A 17594-nucleotide genomic window follows, 5' to 3' on the forward strand; every position below is an offset into this window, starting at 1 on the left:
GTCTTTCCTCCCCCTTCCCCCTCTCTCCTCTCCCTCCTCTTCCTCCTATAATGTGGGAAAGTGTGAGGTCATGCACTTTGTTGGGAGGAATAGAGGCAGAGAGGCATGGACTATTTTCAAAATGGGAGAAAATTCAGAAGTCTGAAGTGCAGAGAGACTTCGGAGTTCCTGTCCATGATTCTCTCAGGTAAACCTGCAGGTTGGGTCAGTAGTTAGGAAGGTAAATGCAATGATGGCATTTATTTTGAGAGCACTTGATTATAAAAGCAGCGATGTATCTCTGAGGCTCTATAAAGCTCAGTCAGACCTCATTTGGAGAATTGTACACAGTTTTGGGTCCCATATCTAAGGAAGGATGTACTGACCCTGGAACGTGTTCAGAGGAGGTTCACGAGAACTGGCCCAGTGATGAAAAGCTGAACACATGAGGAATGTGTGAGGACTCTGGGTCTATACTCAATGTTGTTCAGAAGGATGAGGGGGTGAGAGATCTAATAGAAACTTACAGAATACTGAATGGCCTGGACAGAGCGGATGTTGGGAAGATGTTTCCATTTGGTCAGAGAGACTGGGACCAAATGTCACAGCCTCAGAGTAAAGGGAAAAGCTCTTAGAACAGAGGTAAGGAGAAACTAGTTGATCCAGAGAGTGGGAAATCTGTGGAATTCATTCCCACTGAAGGCTGGGGAGATCCAGCTCACTGAGTATATTTAACACTGAGATAGATAGGTTATTCATTATAAAGGGGGGAATCAAGGTTGACCGGGAGAATGGAGTTGAGAAACTTATCAGCTGTGATTGAATGAGGAAGTAGAGACTCGATGGGCTGAACGGCCTCATTCTTGCTCCTATGTCCTTGTGCTCTTCATTTCTCTTTAAATCCATATTCTCCTGCATGCACCCACCCCGAGCTGGGAACTCACCTTTCTATTGGTCACAACCACGAGATGGACAGGCACAGTGACCAATGGGAGCTGGAGGGAGAGCTAAGACCCGCCCTGAGGATGCACGTGGTCTCTCGAGGCCCGGCGGTTTCACTGACAGTGCGCGGGCCCGCGTGGGGGCGGGGCTTGGCTTTGCGCACGGGCATCGTTTAAACCCGGAAGGAGCAGAATATGAGCAGCAGTGGAATTGATGACTGGATAAGAAGCCCAACACATTGTCTGGTATTCAGCAAGGAAACATCCTTACTCATATTCTTAATATTTCTATCTCATGTTTTTTTTTATTTCTTAGTGAGCATCAGAATAAGAAAGAATTGTCATCATGGCGGGGAATTCAAGTGTTGCAGAAGTTCCAGCTGCTTCAAACAAAAACGAAATGGTGCAGGTAGGTCAAAATATGTTTATTTTTATGAAGAACTTGCTCTCATGCAAGAGTCAATAAATGTGAAGCTGGAAAAGCACAGCAGGTCAGACAGCATCTGAGAATCAGGAAAGTAAATCTTTCAGACTGAAGTCCATTGTCAGGACTGGGGAATGAGGCCAGAAGTAAATCGGGGGAGGGGGTGGGGCTGGGTGATGGCGAGGGATGGATGCAGGGAAGGAATGGGGCTGGGGGATGGTGAGGCTGGATGCAGGGAGGGGGTGGGGCTGGGGGATCGTGAGGGTGGATGCACGGAGGGGCTGGGGCTGGGGGATGGTGAGGGGTGGATGCAGGGAGGGGGTGGGGCTAGGGGTGGTAATAGGCGGATGCAGGGAGGGGATGATACTGATTGGGAAGGGGAAGTGTATAGGAGGGTGGACAGGTTAGGTCAAGGAGGTGAGGAGGGATGGGGCTAGAGCTAGACTTGGAATAACGCCGGGGGAGAAGGGAGTTTGAAGCTGATGAAGTTGATGTTGAGGACATTGGGCTGTAAGCTTCCCAAATGGAATATCAGGTGTTGATCCTCTAGAGAGTGGAGGAGGCCATGGATGGACATGTCACAGGGGAAGTGGGAGGGAGATAAAAAATGGAAGGCAATTGGAAGGTTGGGTTGATTGATGTGTACAGAGCGCAGATACTCTGCAAACCCATTTCCGAGTCTGTATTTGGACAGCCTGATATAGAGGAGACAAATTTGGGAGCAACAGATACAATCAGTGAAGTTGGATGAAGTGCAGGTGAATCTCTCAGATCTGGAAGGATTATTTAGGGCCTTGGTAGAGGTGAGAGGGGAGGTGTGTGGGAAAGTGTTGCACCTTAGGGTTGCAGGGAAAGATATCGGGTGTGTGGAGCATTTGGTGAGTTGTGTAGAGTTAACAAAGTCGTGGAGTGACTTTCCGCAGGATGGGGAAGGGATTTGTTTTGATGGTGGGGTCTGATTGTAGGTTGTGGAAATGTCAGTGAATGATGCATTGGATTTGGAGGTTGGTGGGATGGTATGTTAGGACCAAGATGATTCTATCCTTATTGATGGGGGGAGGGGGTTTGACAGCAGAAGTGATGGAGGAGGTGTGCTTGAGGGCATCCTTAATTACTGAGGAGGGGAGACTGCGATCTCTGATGTAGGAGGATACCTGAGGTGTCCTGGAGTTTAACACCTCATCTTGGGAGCTGATGGGAAGGAGGTGGAGGAATTGGGAGGATGGGATAGCATTTTTGGTGGAATGTGGGTGAGAGGAGGTGTAGTTGTGAAAGGTGTGCCAGTCAGTGGATTTGAAATAGATGTCGGTGGTGAATGGGTTGTTGAAGATGGAGACAGAGGGGTCCTGGAAGGGATGGAGGTGTTAGAAATGTTCCAGGTGAATTTGAGCATGGGATGAAGTTGTCGGCAAAGTTGGTGAATTGCTGAACTCCTCACGGGAGCATGAAGCAGCACTGATGCAGCCAACAATATAGCGGAGGAAGAGGTGAGGGATAGTGCTGGTGTTGTTGTGGACTGTTCCATGAATCAGACAACGACAGGCATAGCTTGTGCCCATGTGGGTGCCCATGGTTATTTCATTCGTTTGTTGGAAGTTGGTGAGGACCAGTTCTGCTTGCCGGATGAGAGTGTCAGTGATGAGGGACTTGTTGGGCCAATGAGAGAGGAAGAAGTGAAGGCCTTTTCGGCCCTCCATGTGGGGGACACAGGTGTAAAGGGCCTGTATGTCCATGGCGATGAAGCAAAGTTGCCAGAGGAAGTGAGGTTGGTGAAAGTTGGTGGATGCAAAGGTGAGATTTGAGAGGCTGTGGCTCAGGAGTTCTATTCCAATAGATAACGTTTCAAACATCATTTATTTGAGAGGTTTATTTCAATTTGCCTCCTCTACCCCCACTACTGACTCCCCATATTTATAGCCCCAATTCATACCCAATTTACTTTTCAATAGTACATCCATTGATCATTCCCTCATTTCATTAGGTCACAAATGTTCCTTCAGACCACTTGAAATGGATGCAAGTCCCTCTATGACTTTTTGAAAAAGCCAATTGCTAGTAATAGAACAAAACATAAAATAACAACAGATTATAATCCAATTTTCTGTAGAGTAAAATTTTGAGGTCTTTCCATTCTCCAGCATCTGTTTTAAAACTGTAATTTTGATCTTCACTTTCTTGTAGTTTCCCATATTTTGTTGAATGTACATTATACCTTGGTAACTTATTATCGATGTAGTACTCAATGGGGATTGCTGCTGAATCCCTTCTTGGAATTTCTACGGCTATTTTTCCTTGGAGAAATGCTCTACTTCCTTCCTCACTGTGAATAAGAGTCTTTTCTGTGGAGATCCTTGATATAACCCTCCTAACAGTTTGATCGTCCCAAGTTATAGGGCAACGTTTACTTTCCTTTCCCATAAGAACAGTTTGAAGATTTCTTGCAGTTGAAACCATCACAAAGATTAGCATAAGAAGCATCACTTTAAAAAAAAACATGTTCCTGGCATCTCGGAGATGGAAGATTTTTTTAATTGCTATGTTTTTTTGTCAATTGTTTATTCAAATAATACCTTTCGCCTTGGGATATTGCATCGTTGTACTCCACTCTGGGACTTCAGGCATCTGGCCTGATTTGAGCACCCAGCTAATTCAGCTAAATTTCAGAGTCTCTCCATTTCTGTCTTTTGATAGCTGCTGCATTTTTTGTTTGAAGCCTGACTTTGTTTAATAATAATGGAGCAAACCTTTTCCAAATATGATTGCTGATGCAAAGTGACACTTGATATATTCTGCCTCGTATCCAGTTCAGTGTATTTCAATGCTGTACAATTATTATGTTCCAATCTTTGGCTAAGGCTTTGGCAGTCCTTTCCATCCTTTATTTTATATAATAAACCATATCTGTCAGATTGACTTGTGTTAACTGGTGCTGACCAGTTCACCAGGCAAGAATATCATGTAAGTGAGAAGACAGTGCTCAAATTACATGGGCTGTGGACAAACCCACCCCTAAATCAACCAAAACAATTCAGTCACTGGAATGATAAATCAAATCAAAGTTATCCCTGCCAATGGAATGGAACAAAATGGTCAGAGGAAGTTCCTCCAACCACAGGCTGGTTTTCTCCTGTTTCCTGCTGAAGCTCACGAATGAGCCATGAAATCCTGGCGGTTAGATTGAGTTGGCCATTTTGGCCCATCAACCCTGCTCCACCATTCAGTATGATCATAGTTGATCCTTTTTACCTGGTGGGGGTGGGGGGGGGGGGGGTGTCTGTCTGTGCGGAGTTTGGACTCTCTCTCCGTGCCTGTGGGAGTTTACTCTCACAATCCCATTCCACCAAATGTTCCATTATATCTTGGTCAGAATACTTGGTGCTGTGTCAGGTAGTTCTGCTGGCTTTTAACTCTCTCTGAGGTATCATCCCCCTCCACATCTTCACAACACATGCTGCTGTCTGTTTTCCCCATGGATTTTGGATCATTCTGGTTCACCTCGAATTGCCTAAAGCCAAGAGGGGACTGACAGCTTGAGAGATTTCTGTGTGGATTGTGCTGTAATTTTCAGAGGGGAATGAGGAGCTCCTGTTGGCCATGGGGAGGTGCCTGTGAGACCCTTGAACACACCCCCCGTCCCCACCCCAATCCAGTTCCTGCAGACAGCTGCTGCTCCCCCTGTCAGACCACACTGGATCCTCTTTACCCTGACCTTCTGGAGGGACCGTGCTGCTGCCAAGGATTGGCCAACAGCTGGACGGCATGGGTTTTGCTCTTAATTTCCCTTTGATCTCTGGGTCACGTGTAAATTGTTCAGTTTAACCTTGTAACCCGTCCAGAAGATGTCATCTCGCTGGTCCCTTTTTGTCTCTGCACCCAGGTGCCCCATACCTGCTCACCACCTCAGCAATCTCTACCTGAACTATCCCACATTGACTTATTGACCTTGACCAGCCTTGATAGAACAGGGAATGTTCCTGTATCCAAACAGCCTGGAGGAGCATTAATGAATCAGGGAGCAACCTGAAACTAATTGATGCTCGATCAGCTCTTTGTTCGTTGCCAATGGCTGTCCAGTGCTGTTGTTTGACAGTGTAGCTGACAGCCTTTAAAAATGGTTGCAATGTTGCCTGAAACAGGCCATCCTCTGCCCACATTGAATGAATGACTCTTCCCCATGCCTGCCTATCATTAATTGACCAGCTCTGACAATATTACATTCAAGAACTTTCCAACCCTACCCATATAGCCACACCTCCTGATTCCAATCCTGTTCCCAGTATTTCACAGCTTGCAGTCAGATTTAGGCCTTTCTGTTCAATACCACCACAAATTCCATTCCCCGTCCTATCCTACTGTGCTTCCGAGTTACTCTGGGTAAGGACGTTAGGATGCAGAGGTTCTGTTTTGCACCCTTATCATCTTGTTATCTAATCATTCCTGCTCTTCCATTTTGTTCTTTCATTCCCCTCCGGTTCCAGGCCCCGCTCTTTCTCACTAAATCCATTTAATTGCTGCATTTTTCATTTCTTATGAAAGCAGATGGTATTCCGACCTCACTCGGCTAACCCTGCCATTTGTTTGAAACCTTCTCACTCGCCCAAAGCCCCAAGCCAGCAGCCCCACAGCACTAGCACCACTCAATTCCAGCTTCCCATAAGCAGTCCATCACTTCCATGACCCTCTACCTCCTGAGCAAACTGTCCCCCTGACCCTACAATTCCCCGAAATTAGATTTTTTTTTAGATTACTTACAGTGTGGAAACAGGCCCTTCGGCTCAACAAGTCCACACCGACCCGCCGAAGCGCAACCCACCCATACCCCTACATTTACCCCTTACCTAACACTACGGGTAATTTAGCATGGCCAATTCACCTGACCCGCACATCTTTGGATTGTGGGAGGAAACCGGAGCACCTGGAGGAAACCCACGCACACACGGGGAGAACGTGCAACCTCCACACAGTCAGTCGCCTGAGTCGAGATACATATTCTTTCACAGCAGCTGTCAGGGATTGACTGTACATCTGGGGGTTTAAGTCCTGTAAAGGAGGACATGGTTTCACTTTCCCCAATACACCGGAATTAAAGAAAAATGCGTTCATTTCAGCGACACTCTGTATTTTTGACGGGATTGGAATCATAATTTCCAGCTGGAAATGTGGAGCTCAGTACAGTCAGTTCTTCTATAACACGATGGTTGTGTTCCTGTGCAATCCCACGGTATAGAAAAATTGCACTTTCGAACTGCTGAAAGTGTTGGTGTTGTAATTGTATGATAACTAACACACGTTTAAAGGTTAATGCTGCAGAAACATTGTCCTCAATTCATCAATCATAGTACCGTGAATTTGTGTTGATGTTAAAACAGAGAGTTGTAGCAGAACGACCTGTACTAACATTTTAAAACATAAAATGATTGGAGTAACAATCACAGTCCGAATATCCAGGCAAGTGGATATAATGCCGACCCTCTCCCATTGTTATTGGTGTCATTTTCAACTGAACGGTGAGTTTCTTAACTGCTGAAAGGGCGCATAACATCTGGAGCATTTCAGATAAAAAATTGCCAGGTTAAATTTTCCTGCATGCTCTAAAAGTAACAAATGTTGTTGATTCAGGGCGAGCTACACTGCAGTAAATGGGCAGATAGGGCCCTGCATCTGAATGACTGTGGGTATAATGTATGGATTCTAGTCTTAACAGAACAAGATTCCCAGCAGGTAAGTAGATGGAGGACAGTTTGATATTCTGGGTCAGGTTCTTTACCTCTCAACTCTGTTGTATTGATGCTGTTTCTCATGATCTGACGGCCCTCCAATGCATTACGTTATTTCTTGCTTTATTGAACATCCTGATCCGATGTGGTTTGCCCATTGTCTCCTCAGGCTTGTATAAGAAATATACAAGATTCACTGTATTGATCAGACTTCAGTCATTCCAGAATGGGTAGAGATAATCACAGTTAATCAAAGATTCAAGGAGATGGCCGAACAGCAACAACTCCGGGCAGTGTCAGTTAATAAAGCATGCATCATTGAGTTCATTAATTGGGGTAAAGAATACAAGAGGAAGGGAGTGAGGATGAGCCAGCAAGCTGGCTGTCAGAAGGTCCCCTCGTTTCCTTCATTCAGAGTGTGGCCTTCACTGGCTGGCTTGTCGCTATTCCTCCCGAGAAGGTGGGAGGGAGGAAGGGAGCTCACTTCCTTAACCACCACAGTTTACTGCAATATTGTGTGCATTTGGTCCCGGGATCAGCCCCTTCAATTATGGGGATAGATTGGAGAGATTGAGACTTTTCAAATTGGGGATCTGATGGAACTTTGAACAATTATAAGAACTCTGGGATAAACTGTTCCCCAAATATAAGGATCGGGAATGAGACGACACAACTGGAATTACCTATAATAGTAACCGATATGTGATCAGAGACTTTTTTTGTTCACACAGTGCTTGGTGTGTGTGGAGGGCCCTGCTGCAGTTGCAGGGGCAGGTCCGACTGAAGCATTTAACAGGGAATTGGATCACTATTTGAATCTCACTGAGGGGTGAAGAGTCAATAGACAGAACAGCGTGTCACAGTTATTCACTTTCTGAATCTCAACCTTCCCCTTTGTTCGAGAGGACCTGGCCTCTGACATCAAGACAACTCGCCCTGCTGTCCCTTGTCCTGGGAATCTTTGTTGGGGACAGCGAGCGTTACTCACTGTCAACCTCCAATCAAACAGGACATAGATTCAGAATTTGCAGATGACACAAACTGCACACAATGCAGTAACCAGGGAAAAGAGGAGGAGCAGAATTTAGGAGGATACAGGCAGAAGCTGTTTCCAGTCGGTCTGAGGATGAAAGTGGTCCACAGGATTCCTGATATTGTCTCAGTGAAACAGTCAGAGCCAGCCTTCCTTCTGTTAGTGACCAATTAATATGAAGCATAGAATTCCAGTGTAATAGACACGAGAGATGTGAGAGCTTTATGTTTGTCATAAAGAGCAAAACAGTCACCCAGTGAGCGTGAGGGAAGAGACCTGTCCTTTATTTAATCTAAATCACACTCTGATCTGGCAAACCCTCAAACTAGCTGAGGGATGGAGATTTATAAAACATATTCCACGTGAAGCTTTGTTCAGAATCAGTCACAGATTTTTAATCTGCAATCTGACTGGTTTGATCCTGCAGGCAGAAGCGTTAGGGAGGGTGCAGAAAAGATTTACCAGGATGCTCCCTGGGCTGGAGTGCATGTCTTATGAAGTAAGATTGAAGGGATTAGGGCTTTTCTCATTGGACTGAAGAAGGATGAGAGGTGACTTGATAGGGGTGTATAAGATGATGAGAGACATAGAATGGCTAGCCAGAGACTTCTTCCCAGTACAGAAACGTCTGTCACAAGGGGGCATAATGTTAAGGTGATTGGAGGAAGGTTTTGGCAAGATGAGAGGGAGGTTATTTTCATGGACCCACCACACTCTGTGTAATGCACTGCCAGCGGTGGGAGTACAGTCAGATACATTAGGGACGTTTAAGCGACTCTTGGATAGGCACATGGAAGGTAGGGTACTCAGGTTAGTTTGATCTTGGATAGATTAACAGGTCAGCACAACATCGAGGGCTGAAGGGCCTGTACTGCACTGCATCAATTATTCTCCTCATCATTGACTCCACAATCCGTTAAATTTCTGATACCATAAATCCTTCTAAATAATTATGTTCAATAACTTCTCAGCATTTTCAACTGAGTAATTCAGTTTCTGTTCTATACCCCCTAAAACGTGCACCACGTGATGTAATTGTACCACCCTCCACCACCACCTCTGGAGAGAACTCGGGAAGAGGGCGGTGAGATAGAGTCAGACATTAGCACACTGAATGGGAGTGCAGGCTGGAAGGGCTCAATGGTCTCTTCCTGCTCCAGCTTTCTGTCAGTTTACTGTCCTCCTGATAATCTCATCCTGAAAAGTATCAGTGATTACATTGGGGAAGCACATCAGTAGCTGTTTTCGTTCAGACATTCCTGCATCTTCAAAATGTGATTGTTTTTTGCAAAGGCAATGAACGCCCTGATGTCTTTAATCTGTAAAAAAACGTTATCAATGTCTTTCCTGAATGTACTCAGTAACCTGTGCTCCCCAGCCTTCTGTGGGAGAGAATCCCTCAGGTTGATCACTCTGTGTGAGGATAATTCTCTTCCTCTCTATTAGAAATGGGCGAGCCCATGTCCTGAGACTGTGATGCTTGTTTTGACAATACCCGGCCGGGGGGATACAGCCCACCCCCTGTATCGAGTCTGCCCAACCGTTAGAATTGGATGCATTTCAATCAGATCCCCCTCTCATTGTCCTGACAACATGCCCAGATAATCCAACCTCTCATGGGACATCCCTGTCATCCCTGGGACTTGCCATGTGAAGCTAATGAGCTGTCAGAAGAAGTGGTGGAGGATGGTACAATGACAACATGTGGTTCACGTTTGTAGGAGGAACAGAAATAACCAACAGAATGATTCGGTTGAAAATAGTGAGAAGTTATTTAATATCATTATTCAGAGGGATTTATGGTATCAGACATTAAACTGATAGTGGAGTAAATGTGGAGGAGGACAAATGATACATTGTCAGTTATTTCCAGCAGACCGGATAAGGACAGGGATGTAGTCTGCTGTGACACAATCACTCTGTAACACATTCTACACACAGCATCACTGGGGTGTCTCACATTGAGGATGACTCTCTTCCACTCTGAGTGAGTCACTAGGTGGCTGGACAGACCAATGCTGCTTATTGGGAAGAATTCCTGAAACGGGGAACGTTTCTGGGTTGGAGATACTTAGAGGCCGTGCACACGCCTCAGTTTGGGTGAAATCATTGACATATCTGATAGCAAGATAACTTTAAAATACAGATTTGAAGGCAAAGCCAGTTTAAAATGCAGATGTTGCTGGAGACAGCGCAGTTCAGATGGAAACCACATGGAGTTACCTAATGGATAGCAGATACTTCAGCGACATGAAGCCAACTGACAATAAAATCACAGTTAACATGTCAAGTCTGAGTCTGAAATTTCCAGTAATGGTGTAAGAACAGTGTATAGGAAGATTTAAACAGCAAGAGGATTGATGCAGTAATTAAACACAAACAAACACACTTGAGACCTGGTTCAAAGTTATCCAAAAGCTCGGATTTAAAACGGAGATTGGGAACTTTCTGAGACAATTCCCGGGAACGTGTAGAGTAGGTGATCTGCTGTCAAGTGATGATTTTGACCCATGTTCTGAATGCAGACTCAGTTCCTGGAACTGTCTCCAGCTATTCTCCCAATCCTTTGGACAGACTCCTTGGATTGAGATACTTAGTGTTAACAATCATCATGTTTATAGGTATAATCTGTCTAGATTACCGCACTCCGCCTCCATCACCCCCACCTCCTAGTCACCCGAGAACTCTCAATAGGAAGCTGGGGAACAGACAACCCGCAGCACTAGCTACTGGTGTGGAAATTAGAATGATAAAAATAATTGATATTGTTTTATTGACATAAGAAACAGTCCAGCATCTACATGGATTTTCATTTTGAAAAACAGAAATGTTGTTTATTTTCTTGGATGGAAAGAGCTGAAAACCGAAGGAACAGAGTTGGAGTCGACACCCTGGATCACTTCCTCTGATCCAGGAGGAAGCAGAGACCCTGCTCCTGCTACTTCCCTCCTGGATATCTTGGATAAATCATGGCTTTTCCCTTTTCCCACTGATGTTTGTTCTGGGCAGTACCTCTGACTCTCTTACCCTGGCCCCCAAAATATTAAACCAAAACAAAACAGGACTTGCTGCAAAGACTCCACAGGTTGGGCAGTATCTGTGGGAGAGAAATCAGAGTGAATGTTTCGGGTCCAGTGACCCTCTTCCAGGACAGAAATATTACCTCTGCTCTCTAAATGGGAAACCTGTGTCCTTATCTTCATCTTCGTTCAGTTCTCTTGATGTCTGCTAAATATTCTACCTCATCTGATCTCTCTGACAGATTTGCATTCCTAGAGATTTGCCTTTGGTCCCCCATGGTCATTTCTTACCTATCACCCACAGGATATTGAGCTTTTGTCAAATGTATGCAGTGATTAGTTCAATAACTCTGGAAATTGGATATTTCACCGCTCTATTGAACTGAGCTCTGAACTTGGCAGAGTTGCCATATAAATAAGGGCGTTTGTGCAGCAACTTACATTGCGCAGCATGTATCCAACTTGTCTAAAGATGACATAGTCATAATCATTTAACTGCTCTGGGGCATCAAGGATATATAAAACATATAGCAGCCAGAGAAAGATGAAGTTTCCGGATATGGCGAAGAGTAAAATCACGGCCTTAATTCTACTCTTCATCTCAGGGTCAACCTGCTTCCCTTCCTTACTCTGGCCCCTCAGTCCCTTACGGACTTGACTTGACTTAAATAAAATGCGTGCGATTGTCAGAACATTGAGGAACACAATGAAAAAGAATGGCACCAATGGGGTTAGAGCCATAGCAAAGGAGCGGAATCCAATCCAGTGAGTGTCAGTGAAGTAGCTTTCCTTATTCCTGCAGTGAAATGGTATGTTCCTGATTATCTTTCTGGGCTCAAATCTAAAATACCAAGGGACATTTTTTAAACAAAGCAGAATACCGGTTATTGAGAGAATTGCAGATGCATTTTTCCCAGTGCAATATTGAGTTTTCAGGTTTTGGCAACAAAAGCTGACAAACCGATTGAAGGAGAATGCGACGGTGAACCAGACAGAACAGTCTATGGATGCACGGATCAGGACATTGATAACTCTGCACACAGGAGTGATGTCCAGGACACATAATGGGTAATAATAATAACGAAGTTGCTTCAGCATGACCTCACTGATCATGACCAGTAGATCTGTTGCTGCCATCGCCGCCAGATAGCATGTTGTGCAGGGAGCAAGGCCACACTTTCCCTGGGATAGGATCCTGATAGCCACACAATTCACTGTCAGAAGGATAAAGGAAAAATGACTTAATATTAATGAGCACTCTTTTCTTTATAAGTTTACAAGCAATCTGCATTATTGCTACAACAGCAATAAAGATCAACCAGTCATCCCAAAAGAAATTGTAACTCTTTTCAGTGAGTCCTTGCATTGATTTATGAGGAGGAAAACAAATTATCAGAGTGCTGAAATATCAAAACAGGGTAGATTTAAAGCAATTGTCAAAAAACTGAAAAGGTGTATTGGGGAAGGGGGAAAATGTTTTTTTATGATCGGTTTGAGGGTAGATGCAGTTCAACAACAAAGGGATGATGATCTTAGGCAGTGATAATCCATGCTGTTAAAATGTGATTTCCAGGTGGAGGTAAATGCTTCATGTGCAAGCACAGTGAAAGATGAGGGAGTTGGGATTGTCGTAAACCTGGTCAAGTGCAAACCCCAACCATCTGTAAATATGATGGGGAATGACAGGCCAATCCTGTTGGTTGAATCAACATTGTGGATGAATGGAGATAGAGGTGACAGTAACAAGATACCATTGCCAACCCCGGCAAAGCTGCAATAATTCTCCTCAGGTATCAACACATAACATCCAAGAAGGTAACTGTAGTGAATTGACACTGCATTCTTTACTTTCAATGTGGATTCCTGCAAGCTTCTGAAAATTAATAAAATGCTGTTCATCATTCAGTTCAAAATGTACAGGAAGTTTACAAAGGCAAAATGTCGAGTTAAACTGGGTGTTGTTCAGAAGCTCAGGCGGATTCCACAGGGCACTTTTAGTAAAATAAACTATCCAGGCATACACTGTAAATTCAATGTTCCAGAAGATTTCTTGTGGACAGGTAACTAAATTGAAAGTAACTACAGAGAGTTGTGAACACAGGCTAGATCAGAACAAGCCAACCTTCCATCCATTGACGGAATGTACATTTCTTGTTGCCACAGAAAGCCAGCCAACACCATTAAAGACCCTCCCACCCCGGTTAAACTCTCCTCCTACCTCTTCCGTCAGTCAGGAGATACAAAACCATAAACACACAGAACAACATGTTCAAGACTAGCTTCTTCCCCACTGGTATTTGAATTCGGAATGGATGGCTCAAATGTTAAACCTCATGTTGATCTTGCTTCTTGTGCACCTTCCTTGTAGCTGTACCTGTGTATCCCTCACTCTGTTCAATCAGCCGATGGCCTTTGTTTCTTTGGAATATTCGTGGCACGGCAAACAGAACAAGTTTTTTTTATCCCACGGTACAGAGGTAAACGTGACAATATAATAGTAAGTTAAATCAAATCAAATCAGGGTTTCTAATAACAAGGTAAATGACAGGGAGATGGAAGAGTAACCCTGCCTATCAGCAGAACCAGTGGAATACCTTGTGAGGCAAAACCCATTACATGTCTTTAGCTGAACAGTGCGAAATGCCTGAGGATGGCTTGCTCAATGTTGGGGAGGCGGGGGTGCAGGGAGGGCAGGGGGTTGCTACAATTTCAAAGGGACTGACATGGAATGCAGCATCACTGGGAAAGTTGCTGAAATGGCAGAGATGCTGCAAAAGCAAAAGGATACCCCGAAAAGTAATAGAGTTTGGGATAACTGCAGTCAGGATCATTGTTGGAGGCAATGGCTCTGGGGGAAGTATTGGTGTAAAAGCCAATGGTCCATCTGGGAGTTGGAGGCGGCTTGGAGATAGAGACTTACAGCACAGAAAGAAAAATGCACTTTGCCCGATAGAATCCATGAAGCAATTGCCTCAGAATTCTCATCCAGTTTTCCAGCATTAGGTCCATAACCCGGGCATTCCAAGTGCACAGGTAAAGAGTTCTATGCTATCGTGGATCTGCTTCTACTACCCGTACAAGAAGTAAGTTCCACATTGTCACAACACTTCCGGTGGAAAACTCAAACCAGACCACAAAGGGGAAAACATACTTCCTTCTGTGCTATCTATGCCCATTATAACAATATTCTTTTAAATGATGACCCCTCTCAATCTCCCCTGCTCCAAGGAAAACAATCCCAGTCCATCCAATCTCCCTTCATACCCAAAACTTTACTACCTTGGAGTCTTCCTGGAAAGTCTCCACCTTCTTTCAGACAATCAATGTACTCCAACATTCTAGCTGCAGCCTAGCCAATATTTTGTACAGTGCCAACATATTTTCCCTGCTCCTAAACTCTATGTCTAGCATTTAAAAGCCAAAAAAATCCCAATAACTTCTCAACTATTTCATCGACCTGTCCTACTACTTTTAGATCTTCATGTGCACCAAGATCCCTCTAAGTCAGTGTTTCCCAGGTTTCTACCCCTTGGGTTTTGTTTCCCGCCAAGTGCATCAGCTCACATTCATGGATTGAATTCCAATTTCCAACAATTTTTGCATTACCAGTGAACTTATCCTGAAATCCCATGATATGCAGAGTTCACAGCATTTCCGAGTACCACCTTTATCTTTCATTGAACATGTGACTCTGTAATTTCCCTTTTTCCTTCTTCAATACATCTCACCGCACTGACATGGATTTACTTCAAAGTTCCTGCTCTCGGTCTCATCACACCCAATCACATTTCCCCAGTTTCGAACTTTGATTTCCCCACCATCCTTGTCTTTTTCCATGTTAATCTTGAGTTATGATTACTGCCTGCAAAATGTTTCCTCACTGAGAGGTCAGCCCAGCTTCATTACCGAAAAATAAATCCAGGATCACTGTCAAAGTGGGGAAAGGTAAAGGAACAGTCTGGGATTAGCCAAGTGAAGCTATGAACGGTGTTGTAGGAAAGAGAGACTTAAAAACCCTCCAGTTTATCCAGCAGACAGCAACAGAAGGATAAGCGGTTACAACAGCTGCCAATTGTTCCAGACTCAGAGGTAAAGCAGGAACACCCAGGATAAGAGACGGATTCTGGGGTGGGGGAGCTATACCAATCGGAATGGCAGAGAACTGGAAACTAATAAATATTACCTAACCTGAACATTTGGAGGGAAGCTATGGGAAATCGTCAAGAGTCATTTGAGAGAAAATGATTTGCACTCTCAGTGAGAATGGGTCATGCCCACTGTAGGTTTAAATAATGCTCAGGTTTGTTGTATATTTTACAGTCGAGCGGATAGCCATGGTCAGAAAGGAAAGTCACCTCAGTGTGTAGCTCTGTACTCATTCAGGAAAAAAAAACTACTTACAGGTGGGACAGGGGAAGTGGAATGAAGAATGTCATGAAAAATCCAATGTTTAACAAGTTCGAGGGAACTGGTATTTATTTTTAATTCTATTTTGATCCTATATTTTGGAATCCGAGAATGTACACCTGACCGTTGCACTTGTCTGTCCTCATAGGGACACTCTCCATCCACAAACAGCAGACCCCACTGCAGATTACAGCTTTGAACCGAGACATGGATGGAACGAGCTGCGAGAGGCTGTGGTGATGGTGGGTAATATTTAAACATTTAAAAGGCATGGGTATATGAACAGGAACGATTTAGAAGGATATGGGCTGAGTGCTGGCAAATGGGATCAGGTTAATTTGCGATATCTGGTCAGGATGGAGGATTTGACAAAGTGGCTGTTTCTGTGCTGCATGATTCTATAAGAAGAAAATTATTTCTCAAATATTCATCACTCCCATAATTGGAAAAGTCAATACATACTCCTCAACAGTTACCCAAGCCGACAGTGGATTCTGAACATGCAACAGTCAGAGCTAACAGAATCTGAAACCCACATGGTGTAAAGGCGATTAACCAGCTCAAACCCCTTTTACTGTAGTGCTCCCTAAAGTATGAAGGAGGAAATGTGCTGCTATCAATTCAACTGCACAAACACAGCTACACGCAGGAATGTGAGAACACTGGGTTTATGAAATCCACTGCACTGAGTGACCAAGATCCATTGGAGTTCTGTACTTGCTGCCATTTCCAATGACTCCTTCCCTGAAGGTAGCCTCCAGGCTAAGATGCAATTCAGGAGTTCATAACATTTGACTAAGGGTGATCATGTAGTAAAGCAATGAAACAACAGAATTTTTAAATACCTAATTTAACTGTATGACATTTAAACTCGGGAGTGGGTATAACATTGAATATTACATCAGAACGCAAATCTCTTAATTAACAAGGAAAACCAGGGCGATGTTATCCATAAATTGTAAATAATTATAAACACTTACCAGGAACACCAATGATGGCAAGAACCATGTAGAAAACCTTCCTGACTAATTGAATTTGCAGATGCATTTTCAATGTAGAGTGGCAATCCTTTATTCTTGCACATAAAAATGCAAGCATTAAACTCTGCGGTGTTACATTCTCTGCGTGTTTCCATTATATTCTGTGTGATCTCCACTGGGAGATTAGTGTTGCAGCTCTGATAATGGCAATTTTATCATTCCTAGTTGGTAGAAGATGTTTATCACTGAAATTGGATGTGACAGGAAAGGGATGACCTCATCGAGGGAAGAATCATCATTGGAAAATATATTAATTAGAAAAACTCGTAATTCTCGCCACTTCATGGACAGAGAGGCAATCTGCTGTTTTAATAATGCTGCCTTCACATAAAGAGATTCCATTGCTATCTAGTGGATGGGTGTAATTTTGTTTGCTGCATCTGCCTTTGTTTTCCTCTTCCTTAATGCACCGCTAACATCGAAATTTGCTTTCTAATTTGTGTTGGATTTTTGTCCAGCAACATGGTGTTGAGGGAATGTACCTCACATTGTCTCCGTGATGTCAGTCATGACCATTTATTGTATGAATCCCTGACATTAGTGAGACCTCTACAGTAGCCCTACCATTTGCTGTCATTACCCATGTCTCAGATAATTCCCATCATCCTAGATTATCTGTAGGAATGTAGTTGAACTATCATTGTACCATGTCCGTCCCATCTCTGTGTTTGAGAAATTCAGGTCCACTCATTGTCACCCTCCTGCCGTGGCATGGATTTGCTTTTCCCAGTTGCTGGTGCAATACTGTTCTGGTATAATCTAGTTCCAAACCAGGCTCAGACGGATCATTTTAGCTCCTCACAAAGTATTCTTTGTTTTTGTTTTTGGAATCATCTCATTCTGCCATTTGCACTTTTGACAATAACCTGAGTGTCCGTTTGCCTTCCTCCTCTCTGGGAGGAGGTTAGCTTAACTCCATTTTATTGGGCCAGGTGACCCACAATTTTGAGGACATCTATTTCATAAAATCACTTCCAAACGAAACACAATTGCCCAGCTTCTCCAAGCTATTAACATCACTAATATCCGCATT

General features: G+C 43.9%; 1 long non-coding RNA gene across 2 annotated transcripts; it reads left to right on the forward strand.

Moving 5' to 3' along the window:
* The first annotated feature begins 1112 nt into the window (after window positions 1-1112).
* Window positions 1113-16895, forward strand: LOC132814752 (uncharacterized). 2 transcript variants are annotated; one of them, XR_009644479.1, is made up of 4 exons: window positions 1119-1166; window positions 1237-1329; window positions 15670-15763; window positions 16727-16895. It is a non-coding gene; the product is annotated as an uncharacterized LOC132814752 (long non-coding RNA). The 2 variants fall into 2 exon arrangements; XR_009644478.1 differs by having other exon boundaries at window positions 1113-1329.
* Window positions 16896-17594: the final 699 nt, after the last annotated feature.

Source organism: Hemiscyllium ocellatum, unplaced genomic scaffold, assembly GCF_020745735.1.
Source record: "Hemiscyllium ocellatum isolate sHemOce1 unplaced genomic scaffold, sHemOce1.pat.X.cur. scaffold_89_pat_ctg1, whole genome shotgun sequence".
NCBI lineage: Eukaryota > Metazoa > Chordata > Chondrichthyes > Orectolobiformes > Hemiscylliidae > Hemiscyllium > Hemiscyllium ocellatum.